At 42.3% G+C, this 19425-nt stretch overlaps 1 long non-coding RNA gene across 1 annotated transcript in view; it reads left to right on the forward strand.

Moving 5' to 3' along the window:
- Positions 1 to 3255: 3255 nt before the first annotated feature.
- LOC138753367 (uncharacterized) overlaps positions 3256 to 19425 on the forward strand; it is a 64304-nt gene continuing 48134 nt past the window's right edge. The window contains exon 1 of the long non-coding RNA XR_011351138.1: positions 3256 to 3534. This is a non-coding gene — a long non-coding RNA (uncharacterized lncRNA). The remainder of the gene's footprint in view (positions 3535 to 19425) is intronic.

Below are 19425 nucleotides of genomic sequence, written 5' to 3' on the forward strand. Positions count from 1 at the left end.
TCATGACCTCCCCACTATTTTTCTTTACCTCAATTGGTTCAATATTTTTTTCCCTAGTGAATACCGAGGCAAAGAAATCATTCAAAATTTCCCCCATTTCCTCTGACTTCTCACTCAGCCTACCCTCACTATCTACAAGGGGTCCAATTTTATCCCTCACTAATCATTTACTTTTAATGTACCTATAGAAACCCTTTGGATTTATTTTTACTCTGTCTGCCAAAGCCTCTTCGTGCCTTTTTTTTGGCCTTTCTAATTTCTTTCTTAAGATTCCTTCTACACTCCTTGTAGTCCTCCTTCAAATTGTCAGCTCTCTGTTCTTTATACCTCTTGTACACCTCCCTTTTTCTCCTAACCAAATTTCCAATATTCCTCGAAAACCAAGCCTCCCTATGACTTCCAGCCTTTCCTTTGATCCAGACTGGGACATAACTACTCTGTAGCCTCAAAATTTCTTTTTTGAATATCCTCCATTTCTCATTTACACCCTCACCTGAAAATATCCTGTCCCACTCAATACTCCCCAAATCCCTTCTTATTCCTTCGAAATTTGCTCTTCTCCAATCCAGAACCTCAACTTTAGGCCCATCCTTGCTCCTCCCTAAAACTACCTTATAATGGTCAGACAACCAATTTTCAATCCAGGCCAATATTCTTCCCCGGACTCCACTTTTATGTAATTAGTGATAAGTCTCTTGTGCGGCACCTTATCAAACACTTTCTGGAAATCCAAATATAGAACATCAACCTGTTCCCCTCTATCCAATGCACCCATTATATCCTCAAAGAATCCTAACAAGTTTGTCAAACAAGATCTTCCCTTTCTAAAACCATGCAGCGTCTGCCTGATTGAACCCTTACGTTCCAAAAGTTTCACTATTTTATCTTTAATGACGGCTTCAAGCATTTTTCCAACTACAGACGTCAAGCTAATTGGCTAATAATTTCCAGTCTTCTGCCTACATCCCTTCTTAAAAAGTGACGTGACATTTGCTGTCTTCCAGTCTGCCGGGACCTGCCCAGAATCCAAGGAATTTTGGTATATGACCACCAATGCATCAACTATAACTTCTGCCATTTCCTTCAGAACCCTTGGATGCATATCATCAGGACCAGGTGATTTGACTGGCTTTAGTCCCATTAGTTTGTTCATATTGACCACAACAACACATACATTGGGCTGTTCACTGACTACATATTCAACACCAGCAAAACATGATCAAACTGAAGGATCTGGAACAATTTGACCCTCAGCAACTGGATCCTTAACTTCCTCACTGTCAGACCCAGTGCAGATCAGCAACATTACACCCTTCTGGTGGGCATCAACACAAAGGGTTCTCAAGGCTACATGCTTCGCCCCCTGCACTATTCCCCCTCACACACATGACCATGTGGCCAAGTATAGCTCCAAATGATTCTTAAGCATTTTCTTTCCACTCACATACCACCTTGAGTAATCCCTTACATACCACACAACACCTATGGCATCCCATGCTCTGTGGTTAGTAAGGGATTACTTAAGGTGGATTGTGAGTGGGGAAAAAAAGGTTGAGAACCAATGTTCCAACCCAATCAAAGTTAACTTACCACACCACTTGAAACAACATTCTTCGGAATTAATGGTTTTCCACTGGAACGTCAATGATAGATAACCATATCTTTCAACCATCTTTGTTGGATTCAGGTTTCGAGGAATGGCATAGAATAGATATACAAAGTTTTAATGATATTTTTATTTGAGATATATTTGCCTCTTTTGAACAAATATTAGGTAAATTTAATATTTCCAATAGAGAATTTTTTTAGATATTTACAAATTAGACATTTTGTTCAGTCTAAACTTTTAGGTTTTCTGCAAATTTCTAATATTCTTGATCTGTTTTTAAATTTGCTGTTTTATTTTCATGGTGGACTAACATCATGTATTTATAACAATTTATTGGATTTAAAATCAGTCTCCATGGCTGGGATCAAGAGCGATTAGGAATGAGATTTGAACTTTACATTTTCAAATGAAAACTGGTACTCTACAGAACTCATGTCCAAACTTAAATCATCTCGTTTTTACGCAAGTTTTGATCCACTATGTGAAAAAATGTAAAATTTTTTTGTATCTTCTCTGAGCCATGTTTTGGGAGTGCCCAAATTCAGAGAGATTCTGGTAAGACCGTTTCAAATTTTATCAACGAATCTTAAGATTAATTTGGAACTTAGCCTGTGAATTGCTTTGCTTGGTTTTTTTTTCTCTGTGATTCAGATAAACTTATATCGGCTCCTCAGAGAAAAGTTTTAATTTTCACCAAGTTGACAGCCAGAAGAGCAATCCTACTGAACTGGAAAGATGATTCATCCCCTACTCATACACAGTGGTTCTATGGTGTAATGTCCTATTTTAGATACGATATTAAAGATTGAAAGACTCAATTTATAAAGTTGTGGGGCCCATTCTTAGAATTTTTTTTATATAATTGGAAGAATTAACAATTTTACGGTATCATTCATTCATGTCATTCTCTGGGGGTCGCCTGTGATTCCACATTATTGATTTTGTTTTAAATTAATTCAAAGGGGTTCGACTAGATTTAGTTTTTTTTTCCCTTCTTTTATTTTATTCGTTCTTTCAATAAACGGGTTTATTGAAATTACCTGTGAAATTTCTGGAATATGTCACAGGTAACTTCGACTAAAAGTTTTTGATACTTTATAAGCAATTGTACTTTGTTTTCCTCTGGCTTTTTTGATACGTGGAGACTAATGAATTACATGCTTGTACGTTCAACTCGATACTTGAAGGAACAGCATTTCGCCTCCAGCCACACGTATCCAATGGATTTGTTTCGCAGGCTGTTGGCAGTTCGCGAGGGTTTTCAAGGGGGTCGAGGTGACAGTGCGATGACAGTAGAGGCACGTCGGCGCTGAGTGCAAGAGCGGGACTGGTCGAAGCCTGGGTGCGGTCCCGCGAGCTCGTGCGCTCTCACGGCGAGACCTGCGCACCGGCACCAGCGCCGACGCTCTTGTTGATATACCGGGCGCGCTGTCCTTTGATTGGTCCTTTCAACCTCTCGCGGGCGGGCGGGCGGTGGGGGGGGGGGGGGAGAAACAACTTCATCGCACGTGGTTTGGACGCGATTGGCCGAATTGATTTCCCCTCCGCGCCCATGCGCGGCGTCGGAAATTTCGATTGGTCGTCCTGGCGACCGATAAACTCTGCCGCGCTGGGATTGGTGGGCGGGCGGGCGCGTGCCCCGACTACAAGTCCGCGAACCGGCTGGCTGTCAGGTATGGTTGCGGGAGGTGGGTTCGCGATGGGCTCATTCTGGTAGATTTCTTTTTTTTTCCGGGGGATACGTCCGGTTGTGACTTGAACTAGCACCTTCGTGGGCTCAGAGTTGGGGAATTAATGCGGAGGGTGGCGATTCCCCTCGGACTGAACCCAAACGGGAGAGGCCGTATCCCCCGAGCCGATGAGGAATGCCACTCTGATCGCAGCAATCCGGGTCAGGCCCAGAGTTGTTTTCACTGTGCATTGAGGTACGTGCATTTATTACATTGGGAAATTCCCAATGTTTCTTTGGTTTTAGGACTGACACTCGAACTTTAATCGTTGTATCTGTCTTCCAATGACTTTCGCCCTCGAAACCGAACTATATTTTTGTGAGAACGTGAATTGGTTTAAATAATAAATTGCCCACCCCCTCCCTACCAGAATTGGAGTGGAATGGGCATCTGCAACCATCATCGCCCAAAATGGGCATTATATCCGAAAGAGTAAATGGTTTTTTTTTAAAATAATGTTATTTTAAGGTTGCCTCAACCATTCACATTTTTCCTTTCATTCTCTTGTATCAGTTTCACTCTGCATCAACCATAAAGCCAACATTCTGAGTTTAACAACCATCCTGACTAATGAGAATAGTCTTCCTTTGCTGATGAACTTCCAATGCGAAACCTAGCTGCTTTTTTTTCTTGTAATTGATTTCTTCCAAGAAGAACATGAGTCACTCAAGGTAATTTGTTACCACAACTAGTCGACCGAAGAAAGGAGAGCTGCAATGCTTAATCCTATTCCAGATAGTTTTGTTGATTGGGTGTAAGTTGGGCAGCACGGTCTCAAGTTGAAACATTTGGGTGCAAGAGTGTTTGGAGGGAATTGGTGTTGAATATGTAGCAAAACTTAAAGGTGGAGAGGTCTACTCTCACAGTAGTGGTTGAATCTGTTCTACAAGTCATGTATAATGAAAGGTGGCTGATAAAGTATCACATTTTGAGGTGCCTTAAATTACTTGATCTATTATTGTAGCATCTTGATTTCATTTCAGACGTAGTTTATGATTTAAATGCAAGTTAGTCAATAGAAAAATGTCTGAATTCTTTCCGTGCATCATGAAAGTATGAGTAAAATGATCAGTGAAGAGGTCATAGATTTAATGTCCTTTCAATTGTCTGTTGGAAACGTGTCACAAGAAAATCAATTTCATTTTTAGTTTATCTAATCTCTTCAACCTCATTTGGACCACTCAATATGTCAGTGATCTATATAAATGTCAATCATGTTTTTTTACATTTGTGTGGAAGAAAATCTACCAAGTAGACTCCCACCTCACTGACAAAAGGCAAAGGAGGAAAAACCCAACACCCAACCCCAGCCAACCAATTTTCCCCTGCAACCGCTGCAACCGTGTCTGCCTGTCCCACATCGGACTTGTCAGCCACAAACGAGCCTGCAGCTGACGTGGACATTTACCCCTCCATAAATCTTCGTCCGCGAAGCCAAGCCAAAGAAAAAGCTGAATTGTCACTTTTTAATTTTTAACATTCTTCTTTCTTGCACAAAAAAATGTATAACCATGCAAGTATCATTTTTTGTTTTCATTTTTGGATCTTGTTGAAAGCCAATTCTTTTGTTTATGGTCTATGTAAATAATTTGATCTAATATAAATGATTCAATGGACTCTAGTGTGCAAGGATGATTCAATTCTTAATTACCCACTGCTAATCACAATATTTTTGTGAAGTGGAAACATGGACAGTTTTGAAGTAATTGTATGCTGGATGATCGCCCCTCCTTAACATGGACATTGACTCCAATTGTGTTTTCCCCCAACTGTAAACGTATTCTTGCAGCTCACTGTATAGTGAGCGATACTTCACTGGAGAGTGAAGTAATGTTAACTTAGTAAATAGCTTATGCCTCCAATGCTTTGGTATTCATTAATGGGACTGGAATGATCTTCACTGGAGAGTGAAGTAATGTTAACTTAGTAAATAGCTTATGCCTCCAATGCTTTGGTATTCATTAATGGGACTGGAATGATCTTCACTGGAGAATGAAGTAATGTTAACTTAGTAAATAGCTTATGCCTCCAATGCTTTGGTATTCATTAATGGGACTGGAATGATCTTCACTGGAGAGTGAAGTAATGTTAACTTAGTAAATAGCTTATGCCTCCAATACTTTGGTGTTCATTAATGGGACTGGAATGATCTTCACTGGAGAGTGAAGTAATGTTAACTTAGTAAATAGATTATGCCTCCAATGCTTTGGTATTCATTAATGGGACTGGAATGATCTTCACTGGAGAGTGAAGTAATGTTAACTTAGTAAATAGCTTATGCCTCCAATACTTTGGTGTTCATTAATGGGACTGGAATGATCTTCACTGGAGAGTGAAGTAATGTTAACTTAGTAAATAGATTATGCCTCCAATACTTTGGTATTCATTAATGGGACTGAAATGATTTGGAATTGGTGAACTTTTTTAGTACTTTTAGACTTTTTGTCTTCCTGTTGCTTCCCTTTTCTTCCATAGTGGTTGACTTTGTGACTGATAGGAGTCATTAGCTATTGCATTAAGGATGGGAGTCCTTTGACAATTCCAATAATAGAACGCAAGTTGCTGGAATATTTTAGTTGCTTATGCTCATGGAAGCTCATGGAAAAGTACATACAAAGTATTCGGTGACATTGAACATTTGTCTAGGGTAATTGACATAAAATTTTGCAGCAAAATGACCGGATGATATATGGACTTCTAAAACTCGTTTATTAATGATCTTGACCAAAGTAGAAGTGCAAAAGTCGAGAACATTGATCCTTGTTATGAAAGTAGGATTACAGGGATGCAATAATTGATGTTCCCAGCTATCTGTAATGGACCCATGAGGAATACAGCTTGGATGACCAATTCAATGGATGACACCAAATCATGTTCAGTGAATCTCACAAGTAGGAATAACAGTTACGTAAATTAAATGAAACTGGCAAACTGCTTTTTTATTGTTGATATAATTCACTCAAGAAACAAAATATGTAAATATTTTCTTCATTGAGAGATGCTTGTATATGCATCATTAAAAAAAACCATACATTGATACAAACTGTAATTCAAAACTTAATCCACCCCCTTTTGGAACATGTATATAGAGAGGCTTCCACACAAAAGAACATGGGTCAGATCCCTAGTGAAGTACAGGGTTCAGGTAGAGGCATTTTACCTTGGATAAGATATTCGAGTTCTGTATCCACTATAGAACAAATTCACTACAATTATGCCAAGTTGTAATTGTTTATATTTTGTAAAATCTAAACTACATAAATGCTTTATTTAGAAGCTTGCAGGATTTTAAATGCAACTAGGATGGCTAGAATGGAATAATTCTGCCAGATGGGGAGATTTAGATGAACAAGGTGCACCCAAAATTTGGTCTGATCTAATTAGAAGGGAAAACAGGAAATACAATACAGGTACACGATCCTTTATCCGGAACCCTTGGGGGAACAGTGTGTTCCGAATTTCAGATTTTTCCGGATTTCGGAAAGCCCATCTGAATTGTGCTGCCATATCCACCCCACCCCTTTCCAGTCGCCTGGCCGTCTTCCCCCGACTGCCGGTCCCTTGCCACCCGGACATCTCCCCTGACCGGCACCCTCAGCCGCCGGTTCCTCGGCCACCTGGCCGTCTCCCCCGGCTGCCTCCCCTGACCGCCGGTCCCCACTTGCCGGATTTTAAATGTCCAGATAAAGGATCGTGTCCTGTATAACACAACTTTGTCAAAGTGATAAGGATAAATGGTTTGCTGAAAGAGCGAGTGACTTTGTTTTAATGGCCTAAATATATTCAGGCACGGGCAAATACAGTTAAGGAATAAACAGGTTGCAATTGGATTGCCTGCCAAATCTGGCTGGGAGGAGGGAAGCTGAGTGGCTTCTTGTTCTAGGGCTTCAGCAGAATACTATGATGTCAGGTATCTTGTTGGTGATTGCAATTTCAACTCCGTTTCACGATACCATATTCAATGATCATGGCCTAACTTCAAGGGAATCTTGAACATGAGTGTGTTTATACATCCCTTGATTTATTTTTGACCTTGAGCTTCAGTTTGGTTAAATTATCACAATTTTTGCTTCCAAATCAGAAAGTTGTGGTTTCAAGTTCTGACTTTTCCAAGAATTGAGATTGTAAATTTTGATGAGAAATTTGTAGGGTGGTGGTAGATTGCCTGAGGTGCCATGTTTTCAATGAGAGATTAACCTAATGATTTGCTTGCCTGCTCTAGTGAATGCTGGATAGTAAAAAGATCTTGTAACCTGTTGGATTGTCAAATGAATACAATTAGTATTATAAAATGTATTAATTTACAATCCTGGCATAATTCTGGTGAATATGCTCTATAATTGATGTAGAGCTGGAATATCTAAACCCTGTACTTCATTTCATTGGGATATAGCCCTGCTGTTCCCACCTTAATACCATCTGGTTTGGTGTATGTGGATTGTAATGCTACATAATTTTTTTATTTCTTCTTTTTTCTTTGGCTTGGCTTCGCGGACGAAGATTTATGGAGGGGGTAAAAGTCCACGTCAGCTGCAGGCTCGTTTGTGGCTGACAAGTCCGATGCGGGACAGGCAGACACGGTTGCAGCGGCTGCAGGGGAAAATTGGTTGGTTGGGGTTGGGTGTTGGGTTTTTCCTCCTTTGCCTTTTGTCAGTGAGGTGGGCTCTGTGGTCTTCTTCAAAGGAGGTTGCTGCCCGCCAAACTGTGAGGCGCCAAGATGCACGATTTGAGGCGTTATCAGCCCACTGGCGGTGGTCAATGTGGCAGGCACCAAGAGATTTCTTTAGGCAGTCCTTGTACCTTTTCTTTGGTGCACCTCTGTCACGGTGGCCAGTGGAGAGCTCGCCATATAACAGGATCTTGGGAAGGCGATGGTCCTCCATTCTGGAGACGTGACCCATCCAGCGCAGCTGGATCTTCAGCAGCGTGGACTCGATGCTGTCGACCTCTGCCATCTCGAGTACTTCGATGTTAGGGATGAAAGCGCTCCAATGGATGTTGAGGATGGAGCTCCGCTACATAATGTACTCCTGAGGAAAGGCTCAGGCCTGAAAAAAGTCCACTGTCTTTTACTTCCTAGTCGTGGTTTTCAAACTGCGCCTCCCCCCCACCCCCCCAAACTTGCATTCTGTCTTAAGCAATCCCTATGCCACAAGGGCTTTGTGATTAGGGAATGCTTAATGTGATATGTGAGTGGAAAGAAAAAGTTTGAAAACCACTGTTTTAATTGTTCCTAATTGTTATGTGCATGGTTTTGTAACTCCAAAGGAAATGAGCCAATGAACATTTTTCTCAAGCAAAATATTTTAGTAACAATGGGGTCTGGAGCAGTGGTTCTCAACCTTCCCTTCCCACTCACATACCACCTTTAGCAATTCTTTGCTAATCACAGAGCATAGGGATAGCTGAAGGTGGAATGTGAGTTTAGGGGGGCAGTTTGAAAACCGCTGCACCCATTCATGGAGCATGACCATAATTTAACAAATTAGGGTGTTTGAATGCTCCTTTGTTTCCTATAATTAGATATGCAAGTTTGCCTTGTTTAGAGGGAAGGCTTTGATTATTAAGTGGGGGGGGGTGTTCTCTTTTTCCTTTTTTGATTTTTTTCAATGTTTTGATATAATGGGTTTGATTTGAAAGGGTCCACACAGTATATATGATGTATAATCAAGGTTTTATTTGAAATGTTCAAATTTTTTGTCTTGTATTCCAACATATGTATTAGATCTATAGGTATGTATTTTTACCCCCTCCATAAATCTTCGTCCGCGAAGCCAAGCCAAAGAAGAAGAAGAATGTATTTTTAAAATTGAATTCAATAAAGATATTTTAAAAATTAAAAAAAGAAATCCACTGCAAATGCTGAGTTTCTCCAGCAGTTTTGTGTACTACATGATACAGGTTAATATAATTTCTTCTTACTGGAAGCAGAATTCAGTCTGTATCCTAACAACACATTTTCTGAAAGAGATTTCGAGGACTATTCGCTAAGAGCGGGGACTTCAATGGAATGGCCGGTCCAACTGCTAGGGAGTTTGGCAGCAAGCTCTTTCTGCCTTGTACAAATCTAACGTGTACTCCCAAACTTGTGGCAAAGCCAACCAGTATTTCATAAAGGTAATGGTTCCATTATTGTCACGTAATGCTACACTTAGAATGTAATATGCATGAACTTCTTTAACTTTGTCTACCCATGGGTTGGCTGTTGCAAATGAAGTACCCTTGGAAGGACAGAAAAAGTATTGCCCTGACTCAAAATTTCAGGCGGAGTTTCATATCTTGAGATTTTTTACTGGATTAAAAAAAAATTAAATTAAATTAGATCTTTCTCTACTCATAACTTGCTTGATATTGGAAACTTAGACACTGGCACCATTGTTTTCAAAATTCTCCACAACAGGCATTTCTCCTGTTGCCTGATTTCCCTCACTGTTGCCATCACTCATCTTTTGGCAATTTCGCTACTCAAACTAACTTGTAAAAATGTGAACAACATCCAGCGGTGCCTTGAAAGCCAGTCCTGGACCTTTATGGCTCCAGCAGATGGGTGTTTAGTTTCAGATTCCCAGTATCTGCACTCTCCAGTGTGTCTCCACACCTCAAGTTTAGCAGCAGGGCGTAACTTAGTAAAGAGCATCAGACTTTTCATCCTGGACTGCTCATGTAAAAATCTTTCAGTGCGTGTTCTGGATTGATGACCACAAGCAGAGAGAGAGAGGGGGAGAGACAATCCCTTTAATTGTTGCATTTCATCCCCAACTCATCCTTTTTAAACCTGCCATTGAACCTCTCTTTGAGTTGTGAGCAACTATGGATGAATTTGTCGTCCTGGGATTCAATTTTAAAATTGTGTCGACTGTTATTTCCAAATGACCCCCCCCCCCTCCCCGAGCTGCTAGCAATTTCCAAATGACACCCACCCCCCCCCCCCCCCCCCCCCGAGCTGCTAGCAATTTCCAAAGGGTATTTAAATCCAGTGCCTGAAATCACGCCCATCTCTTAATTTCTCGTACGCCCCTTGTCCGGGAAGACAAGGTTCTCGCTGCAATCGCATTGTGCGTCTCCGCACGTAGGCAGGGTTTGCCTTAGCCAGTGATCCGAGTTGCCTCTGCTTTGTGCCTGTGGTCACGTAGTGCAGAGAGAAATTGTTGGATGCAAGTGACGTGCAGGATGCCAGCGGGGCGTTCACTTTCTCCCAAAGGGCCAGGGAACGAACTCCCTTGGACGGGCGGGGCAACTTTAAAGGTTTAAGTGAGAAAATTATAATCAAATATGAATCCAGCACAAGCGGCGGGGTTGGCGCAGCGGGTCCGGACACGAGTTCGAATCCCGCTCGGTCTGTCAGGAGCTCGTACGATCTTCTCGCTTCCGGGTTTTCTCCCACCCTTCAAAACCTCCCGCGCGTGCCGGTTAATGGGGTGTTGGTGTCAATTGGGTGGCACGGACTCGAAGGGCCGAACTAGCCTGTATCAGTGCTAGATGTCTACATTTATATTTTTGTTTTAAAAAGTTTAAATTGTTGATAAATCTGGATCAGTAGGACCCCTGAATAATTCCAAATGCACAGTGAACAGATCAGCATCTGACGTTCCCTCCTTTGATCCTTGTTAAGATCACATAGCCAGCGGTCTGAAACTTTCTCTTCAACTTGGTGTCAGGCTTCTAGCAGTACACCATTGCTTTAAATGCTCAAAGCATGAAATTGTGCACCTACAGGCTTAGATGCTTTCCCACAGCCATTAAGCTCCACGATGAATCCCACTTAAGTGCTTTCATGCTGTCCATGTTTTGCATTAACCTGTGTTTTATTTCATTGTCATTGTAAACTCTCTTAATTGTGCTGTTTTTCTCGATATGGACGCATGAATGACCTGTTAGGCTGATTGCAGAAGAATCCTTAAGGTACCAGGTGTAATGCAACAAATAAACTTTAGAAATGCAATACAAGAGTAAATATGTTGGACATAACAATTTAAGTCTAAATGTATTTTAATCTGAATCCTTTCAGTAGATAGGAACACGTTGCAATAAATGTGCAAAAAGAGACTTGAGACCAAATTTAAAACCCAAAATTCACCAAGAAGACGCCGCATCCTCAATAACAAGTTGTTGTCTTCTCTGCTTTGTTAGGTCTGCTTTGTTCATGAATGAGTGAGACAAACACCAGACTGAGTCGAAATCAGGGTTCTTTGTTCTTTATTACCGGATTGTAACACTTGCGACTAACCATGTTAGTCGGAGAATGCATTCTGCCGTTATCAGCAAAATGGTGATTTTTTTATACCCTTGGATATGTGCTTAGAACATCATCATATCATTACTTGTCCAATGACTAAAACTGTTGCTATCCTTTCCCTGCTAGCTTCCTGCCTCTCAATCCATCAATGTCTCTCTTATCTTGTAAGTACAAGGATGCATTCACATCTTGTTACAGCCCTGCACATTCCCATCTCATGATGTTTTACCTAACAGGAGTACAAGGACACCTCCCCTTCTTGTTACAGCCCTGTACAGGGTAACTCCTTACACATTCCCATCTCATGATGTTTTACCTTACAATCCCTCCTTTGTCCTCTTTAGAGGACAATCTCGCCCTGACTATGCTACCACCGCGTTACATTAGTTCGCCTATTATTGCCAAGCTCTATACGGGTTCTGTTCACAGGGCAGTTCGGCTGGTGGGCGAGGGCTCCCCCAACCCTCCTTTGCGTACACCCCCCATCCGTCACCCCGATCCAATTGCCCGTTTACAAGTTTCATCCCATTTGCCCCCAAGCAAAAAACTAGCTAACCCCCCGTACATTAGTAAATTCCCAAGTTAACATATGGTCTACAATCTGATTAATAATGTTTGTGTTACAATCAATGTTATAATATTTGTTCTACAATCAAGGTTATAATATTTAGGTTACAAGCAAGGTTAAAATTATATGTGTAACAATCTAATTCACAATCCCTCCTTCCCATCACATTCCCCTTCAGACTCCAGATCGATCTCAGCAACTTTCTCCGCCTCCTGTAATGTGAGATAGTCTTGCTCCACAGCCAGCACAGCTTGATATTTCGGAGGCAGTTCATCACGGTCAGCAAAGGTCCTATGGGTCCTCGTGACCAGCGTTCGAATGCATGGAATACAACAACAGCCACAAGTGATAAAAATTGATACAGAAATGAACAAACCCAGCAAAAGTTGTCCTAACAATGTGCTCCATCTCCCAAACACTCCCTGTAACCAGGATAAAACAGGATTGGAGACTCCAGACTGGGCTTTTAATTCTTTCGCCAATGCCCTAAGTTTCGTTAACCCCTTAGTGAGTGATCCATCTGGCCCTGTGTTATTAGAGATAGAAGTGCAGCATAGATCTCCAAACATAGCACACACTCCACCTTTCTCTGCCAGGACCATATCAATCGCTATCCTATTCTGAAGTGTCATAAGGGAAGTTTCTGACAGTTGTTGATGTATTGCCTCAACAACGTCCCTGGTCAAATTTGCAAGGCGCTGGACATTATAGTGAATAAGGTTGATCCTATTAACATTCTTATTTACAGTGATGGGAAAAATTGCACTAAAAACAGGAAAGCTTTCAAACCCAGCTGCAATCTCATCGGCTAATTTAAATTCGTCCGGAATATTCCGGGCTTGGCCAATGGCATCAATCCATACCCCATCAGGGTTCCTTCCTCCCGGCCCCAAGAGTCCAACACTCCTCCTTTTTCTTCACAGCCAACTCTCTGTGTGGCGCAATTCTAGGGAATCCTCGTCTCCCTCCTGCCTTTTGACAATCAGCACTGGCGCATTAAGGGTTACTAGAGCACACCGACCATCCCAGTTAGCGGGGAGCCAGTTGTACAGCACTCTTCCTCCACAAAACCACCAAATATCCGCCCTAGCCTGGGTCAAGCGGGTTGCACTAGTGCTATGTGAGAGATCAACATGAGTCCTGCACGAGTCGCTGGGCAGCCAACCCACATGGAAAACGTGCGCTGCTGTGTTGTTGTTGGCAAAACAAGTAACATTAGTTATGCCTATGGATCTAAAGACAGGGGGAGCTACATTAGCCGGAGCTATGGGAAACGTCTGTTCCCATATCAGACACCTATTCAGTGGGTTGGATTCTGACATTAGGTTCAAGGCGCAGTCCATAGCATCTGTCTCCTCAAAAATTGATCTGCTCATCCGTAATAATGGCCTTCCTCGGGCACAGACCCAGCAGTTCCCATACCCTGCTTGGTCCGCATATTTACCCATCTGATCTATCCAGGAGTTTGACTCATCAATACCTGTCTCAATTGCTATCTTCTCTCCCCTGGTCATCTTCGTACTGTCGAATTTTCTCACTTCCCCCTCTTTCGAAGTGGGTTTAATTATGTCCTTTGTGTATGTTTGTAAGTCGAACCTCACCACTCCCCAAGGATCTTTTCCACTAATAGACACTCCAATCATTAGATAGAAGAGGTCTCCGACACCATGTTCTCTCCCTGTGCCCCCCTCGCATGTCTTAGAGCTCCATCCCTTCATATTCCACGGGTTGCGCAGCCCCGCCTTTACTGTCAAAATCAGGGGATTCTCTCCTTTCATTGAATAGGTCACAGCACCACGTATCAGGGAGATTTTAGTGAAAAAATTATAATAAGGTTTGCTGGACCCTTTGTTAAGGGGTTTTCTTATCCATCTAGTGTCGGGTCCTGTCCACCACCAAACCTCACCCCAAGACGGACAGACATGTAGACCCCATTTAGGATATCCTATTTGAAAGGCACACATGTAAACATCATATCCTCTCCAGGACGCCTCATTCTAACCACACGCTATTATACTGCATAGATCGAACTGGAAGGTGTTATCCCTGTCTATGTCTACCTTTAGAATAACTTTGGCCCCGCAGGAATCCGAGCTATTCTGCTGACTTATCTGGCATCCCATTAGTAGTACTGCCCATAGGGCCCCCGGTATCGTCTGCATGAGTCTCATCAATTCTATCAAGGCTGGCTACGTGCTGTTTTGCCTTGGAACAGTAGGCAAAATGATGCCAATTATGATCCCCTGGTTTGTCAATTCTTACCGACCTATCTGTTACGGCGGTAACAGTGTATGGTCCAGACCACCTAAATTCAGTCCAATGTACTTTACCTGGTTTACGGATATACACCAGGTCTCCCTCCTTTACTGGAACTCCTTCGGTGTCCGGGTTCTCCTTACTAGCATTCGCCACCTGTTGTGAAACTGATCCGGACACAGCTGTCGCAGCCTTCTGTCGTCGTTCTTGTTCACCAGGCAGGCGTCCCTGAGTACTTTTTTTGTTGTCTCAAGGTCTCTAGTGTCTGCTGTGGTATTCCACCACGGCGAATTGGGGAAATAAATTCTTAACTTCTCAAGTGTACAGACATTATCATACCTACCGGACATTTATAAGTCAGTCTCTCAGATACAATTGAGGCCAATAAGCCTGAACCTTTGTTTTCTTTCAAAGCCCAACCTTCACGTGGGAGATTTCTCCTCTTAATAACCAGTTTAGGGCAGAAAACTCAGGTCCTCAATTGTTTATAGACCACCTTCTCACTCTATTGGACTTTGCAACGACACAATAAAGACTTTTAAACTCTAGTAGTTTCTTGCGAAGCACTTAATAAATGTCATTCAAACACCTTAAGGACTTTTATCTTGTCTGTAATCACTTACGTGTTACAATCCTGGCATGCGACCTTCAATTGTGGTCGTCTAATTTGTCCGATCTCCAGTTCTTACTGACAATCATAAAGATTTAAAAAAAAAAAGAGAATTTTGTTAAAACAGGCTTCTCTGGACCTTTTTATCAGCCGGCTGAGATGATTGTCAGAAAAAACAGAAACCGTCGTCCAGTGTTCACTCACCCATCACGTCGGGGTCACCAAATTGTTAGGTCTGCTTTGTTCATGAATGAATGAGACAAACACCAGACTGAGTCGAAATCAGGGTTCTTTGTTCTTTATTACCGGATTGTAACACTTGCGACTAACCATGTTAGTCGGAGAATGCATTCTGCCGTTATCAGCAAAATGGTGATTTTTTATACCCTTGGATATGTGCTTAGAACATCATCATATCATTACTTGTCCAATGACTAAAACTGTTGCTATCCTTTCCCTGCTAGCTTCCTGCCTCTCAATCCATCAATGTCTCTCTTATCTTGTAAGTACAAGGATGCATTCACATCTTGTTACAGCCCTGCACATTCCCATCTCATGATGTTTTACCTAACAGGAGTACAAGGACACCTCCCCTTCTTGTTACAGCCCTGTACAGGGTAACTCCTTACACATTCCCATCTCATGATGTTTTACCTTACAGCTTACATTGGACAACAAAGATTTTGCTTCCTGAACACTTTTGGGTGTGTTCTAAGGATTTTGGGCTTCTGATCATGAGAATCACCATAAAATGTTCCTATCATGTACTGATTTTTAGATGCAACCTATTTGTTGTGATTTCCTGTCATTTTATATCCTGTCTTTTTAAGTCTACTAGTATATTGCCCACAAAGCAAGCTATTTTGGTCAGTGCACTGCTATGCAAATGTCGTCTCGGTTTGGGCGCGCATGGAAGGCATGTTGTTGAGAATTTTCTTGGCAACTACGAAGCACTAGCTACATCCAGCTGATTGACAACACGCTTCACACATACAAAACCATGAGGTGCCACATTTCATTGAAAATTCATTTTCTGCATTCACACTTGGACTTCCTCTCTGATCTTGCTGCAGTCAGTGACGTACATGCTGAAGGGTTTCATCAGGACGTTGTGATGATGGAAAGGCAGTACCAGAGCAACTGGAATCCTTCAAAACTTACTGACTATTGTTGGGCCCTGACACAAGAGGCATCAGATGCTGAGTACAAATGAAAAACGGTGGCAAAACATTGATGTCAGTTGAACTGACTTGATGTGTCAGCGTCATAATGTGATTAAACATGTTAAATTCAATTAAAGTTAATTAAATGTTTCTCCTACTTCCTAAGTGATGCAGAAAATCTGAAATTATCTTTGTATTCGGCTGGAACTTTTATCTCAATTTTTTTCAGGAAGCAAATCTTTTTTTTTTGGTGGGGGGGGGGGAGGATGGGAATTGTTGTCCAGTGTTATCTGATGAGTTGGCTTCATCGGCAAAAAGATTCCTTTTCTGTTTGTTGCTGAACAAGTCATTTCACAACTCTACAGGTGGAGGGTTTGAGTCCGTGGCCTTTGTCATTTAAGTCTTCTGAATGAAACTAACTGCTCTAGCCAGTAAACCTGCACCTTTTCTAAAAACTTCCTATTGCTATATTTGTTAAATGTTGAGGCTCAAAAAGTAAAATTCATTTATTTAAGATTTCAAGGTTATAATGACTCTTTTTCAAATACATGGTCTTTCAATCAATGAACTTGAATGAATATAGTTTTGGTTGACAATGCTTTTTTTCCCTCACCTACCCAATATTAAGAGATGCTTCCTCACCCTCTACAATCATGAACAAGAACTCTAGACAAAACCTGATCACAGTTCTCTTGGCATAGTTATCAATAAGGCCATAAAGGATGTCAGAGACATGCAGGAGACTACAAATGCTGGAATCTGATGCTAAACACAGTCTGTTGAAAGAACTCAGTGGGTCAAGAGGCGTTAGTGGGGGAAAAAGAAAGCTTGAAGGGTCTTGGCCTGAAATGTTGATCATTCTCTTCCTCCCATTGATGCTGCTCGACCCACTGAGTTCATCCAGCAGGTTGTATTTAGAAAAAGCAAGCTAGTTGAGTTGTAGAAATATTGTATTTGAATTGGCCAGAGACTCTTCCTTTCTGTTTTATTGGGGAATCAGACATCAACCTTAAATTACAAAATGAAAATTAGGGAATAGAATAAATCAGTGGCTCAAAGTATAATATAAATGATGTTAGATGTTGGTTGGAGAATCCAGATTCCTTTGTCGTGTATATAAATACATAAATTTTCCTGACTTTCACTTTTTGTAAAGGCACATAAAGAGGCACCATGAGCCTCTGCCCATAAGAGAAAGAATTAAAAGCAAATGCCTTCAGAGACCTCCCCCCCCCCCCCCCCCTCTCCTGCCCCCACCACCAACCCAGGTATCCACCTCCTGCTCTCCTGTAAGCTCAGCAACCTCATTGCCTCCTGTTTCTTTCAACAGTGAATCCAAGCTTCTATATCAGAGTCTTAATAAGATGTTAATCACTGAGTCCCTTCAGGGAGGCCTTCTCTCTATCGTCACCCTCATTCCTGCTCCTGATTCCTGGTTCCCATAAGCCTGTTTTCAGCAGTCTGCAGACCTCCGAGCCACTTTATGCCAGGATTTAATGGCATTTTAAACCAGGTTCATGTGTGCAAAACCTGCTGCTGCACTTTTGGAACACATCATGAATACTTGCTTTTCTGTTGAGGAAAGTATCTGTGTCGAGGATGAGGAGGGAGTAAATAGTATTTATTACAATGTACACTTATTTATTTTGCATATTTGCACAATATGTGCATCAACATTATCTGGAAAAAACATTGAAAAATAAATAAAACTCCAGGATCCTGGAATTGAAAACAAGTGCTTGGCAAACTCGATCAGTCGTGCAGCAGGTGTGGTAAGAGAAACCAAGGTCAAGGTTCTTTTATTGCCATATGCATAAATACACCATATTTGTTTACTTTTATTTGCCTGTAAAGGCACACAAAAAGGCACTTCTAGTCCAGCAGCTTTGCCAAGAATAGAAAGAGAAGTAAAAGAGAGTCCCTTCAGAGGCATCGAGTGTCCACGGATCCCACCACCTCAGATGCTGTCTGTAATCGCTGTAGCTGCACAGCCTCCTGTTGGGTCCAACTGTGAACACAAGCTCTAGTAACCACCTTTAGTCTCTGGTTTCAAAGCCCCCAATATGACGAAGAAGCTGTTAATGATCAAGCCCTTTCACGATCTCGTGAATTGCGGTCCCTATGTCTTCTTCCAATGAGTAGATCTCCAGCAACTCGAGGCCTGGTGTCAGTCCTTCAGCTGTTGAGCCCCTTTCTGGTCTGCTGCTGAGGTCTCCTACACTGTTAGGTCCTTCTCCAAGCTTCTCCTTAGCAGTGTGCTGTTTTCCACTATTCCCTTGGAGCCTGCTACCCTTGTGGTATGGTCTGTCCATGTTATCTGACATTAAATAAATATTGTTTTGGTTGACAGTCAAACATTATCTGAATTTCTTTGTGAAAATCTTTGGTAGGGGAAGGAGAAATCAAAACTATTAAATGGCAGAACCAGAACTGAGGTGCTTGAAAGCATATAACCATATAACAATTTACAGTACAGAAACAGGCCATATCGGCCCTTCTAGTCCGCACTGATTTACGTGAAACTCCACTAGTTCCACCTACCCACTCCCTTGCCCATAACCCTCCAACATCCTCACATCCATGTACTCACCTTCTCTTTCTTTGGCTTGGCTTCGCGGACGAAGATATATGGAGGGGGTTAAAAAGTCCACGTCAGCTGCAGGCTCGTTTGTGGCTGACAAGTCCGATGCGGGACAGGCAGACACGGTTGCAGCGGCTGCAGGGGGAAATTGGTTGGTTGGGGTTGGGTGTTGGGTTTTTCCTCCTTTGCCTTTTGTCAGTGAGGTGGGCTCTGCGGTCTTCTTCAAAGGAGGTTGCTGCCCGCCAAACTGTGAGGCGCCAAGATGCACGGTTTGAGGCGATATCAGCCCACTGGCGGTGGTCAATGTGGCAGGCACCAAGAGATTTCTTTAGGCAGTCCTTGTACCTTTTCTTTGGTGCACCTCTGTCACGGTGGCCAGTAGAGAGCTCGCCATATAACACGATCTTGGGAAGGCAATGGTCCTCCATTCTGGAGACGTGACCCACCCAGCGCAGCTGGATCTTTAGCAGCGTGGACTCGATGCTGTCGACCTCTGCCATCTCGAGTACTTCGACGTTAGGGATGAAAGCGCTCCAATGGATGTTGAGGATGGAGCGGAGACAACGCTGGTGGAAGCGTTCTAGGAGCCGTAGGTGATGCCGGTAGAGGACCCATGATTCAGAGCCGAACAGGAGTGTGGGTATGACAACGGCTCTGTATACGCTTATCTTT

Source organism: Narcine bancroftii, chromosome 2 (genome assembly GCF_036971445.1).
Source record: "Narcine bancroftii isolate sNarBan1 chromosome 2, sNarBan1.hap1, whole genome shotgun sequence".
NCBI lineage: Eukaryota > Metazoa > Chordata > Chondrichthyes > Torpediniformes > Narcinidae > Narcine > Narcine bancroftii.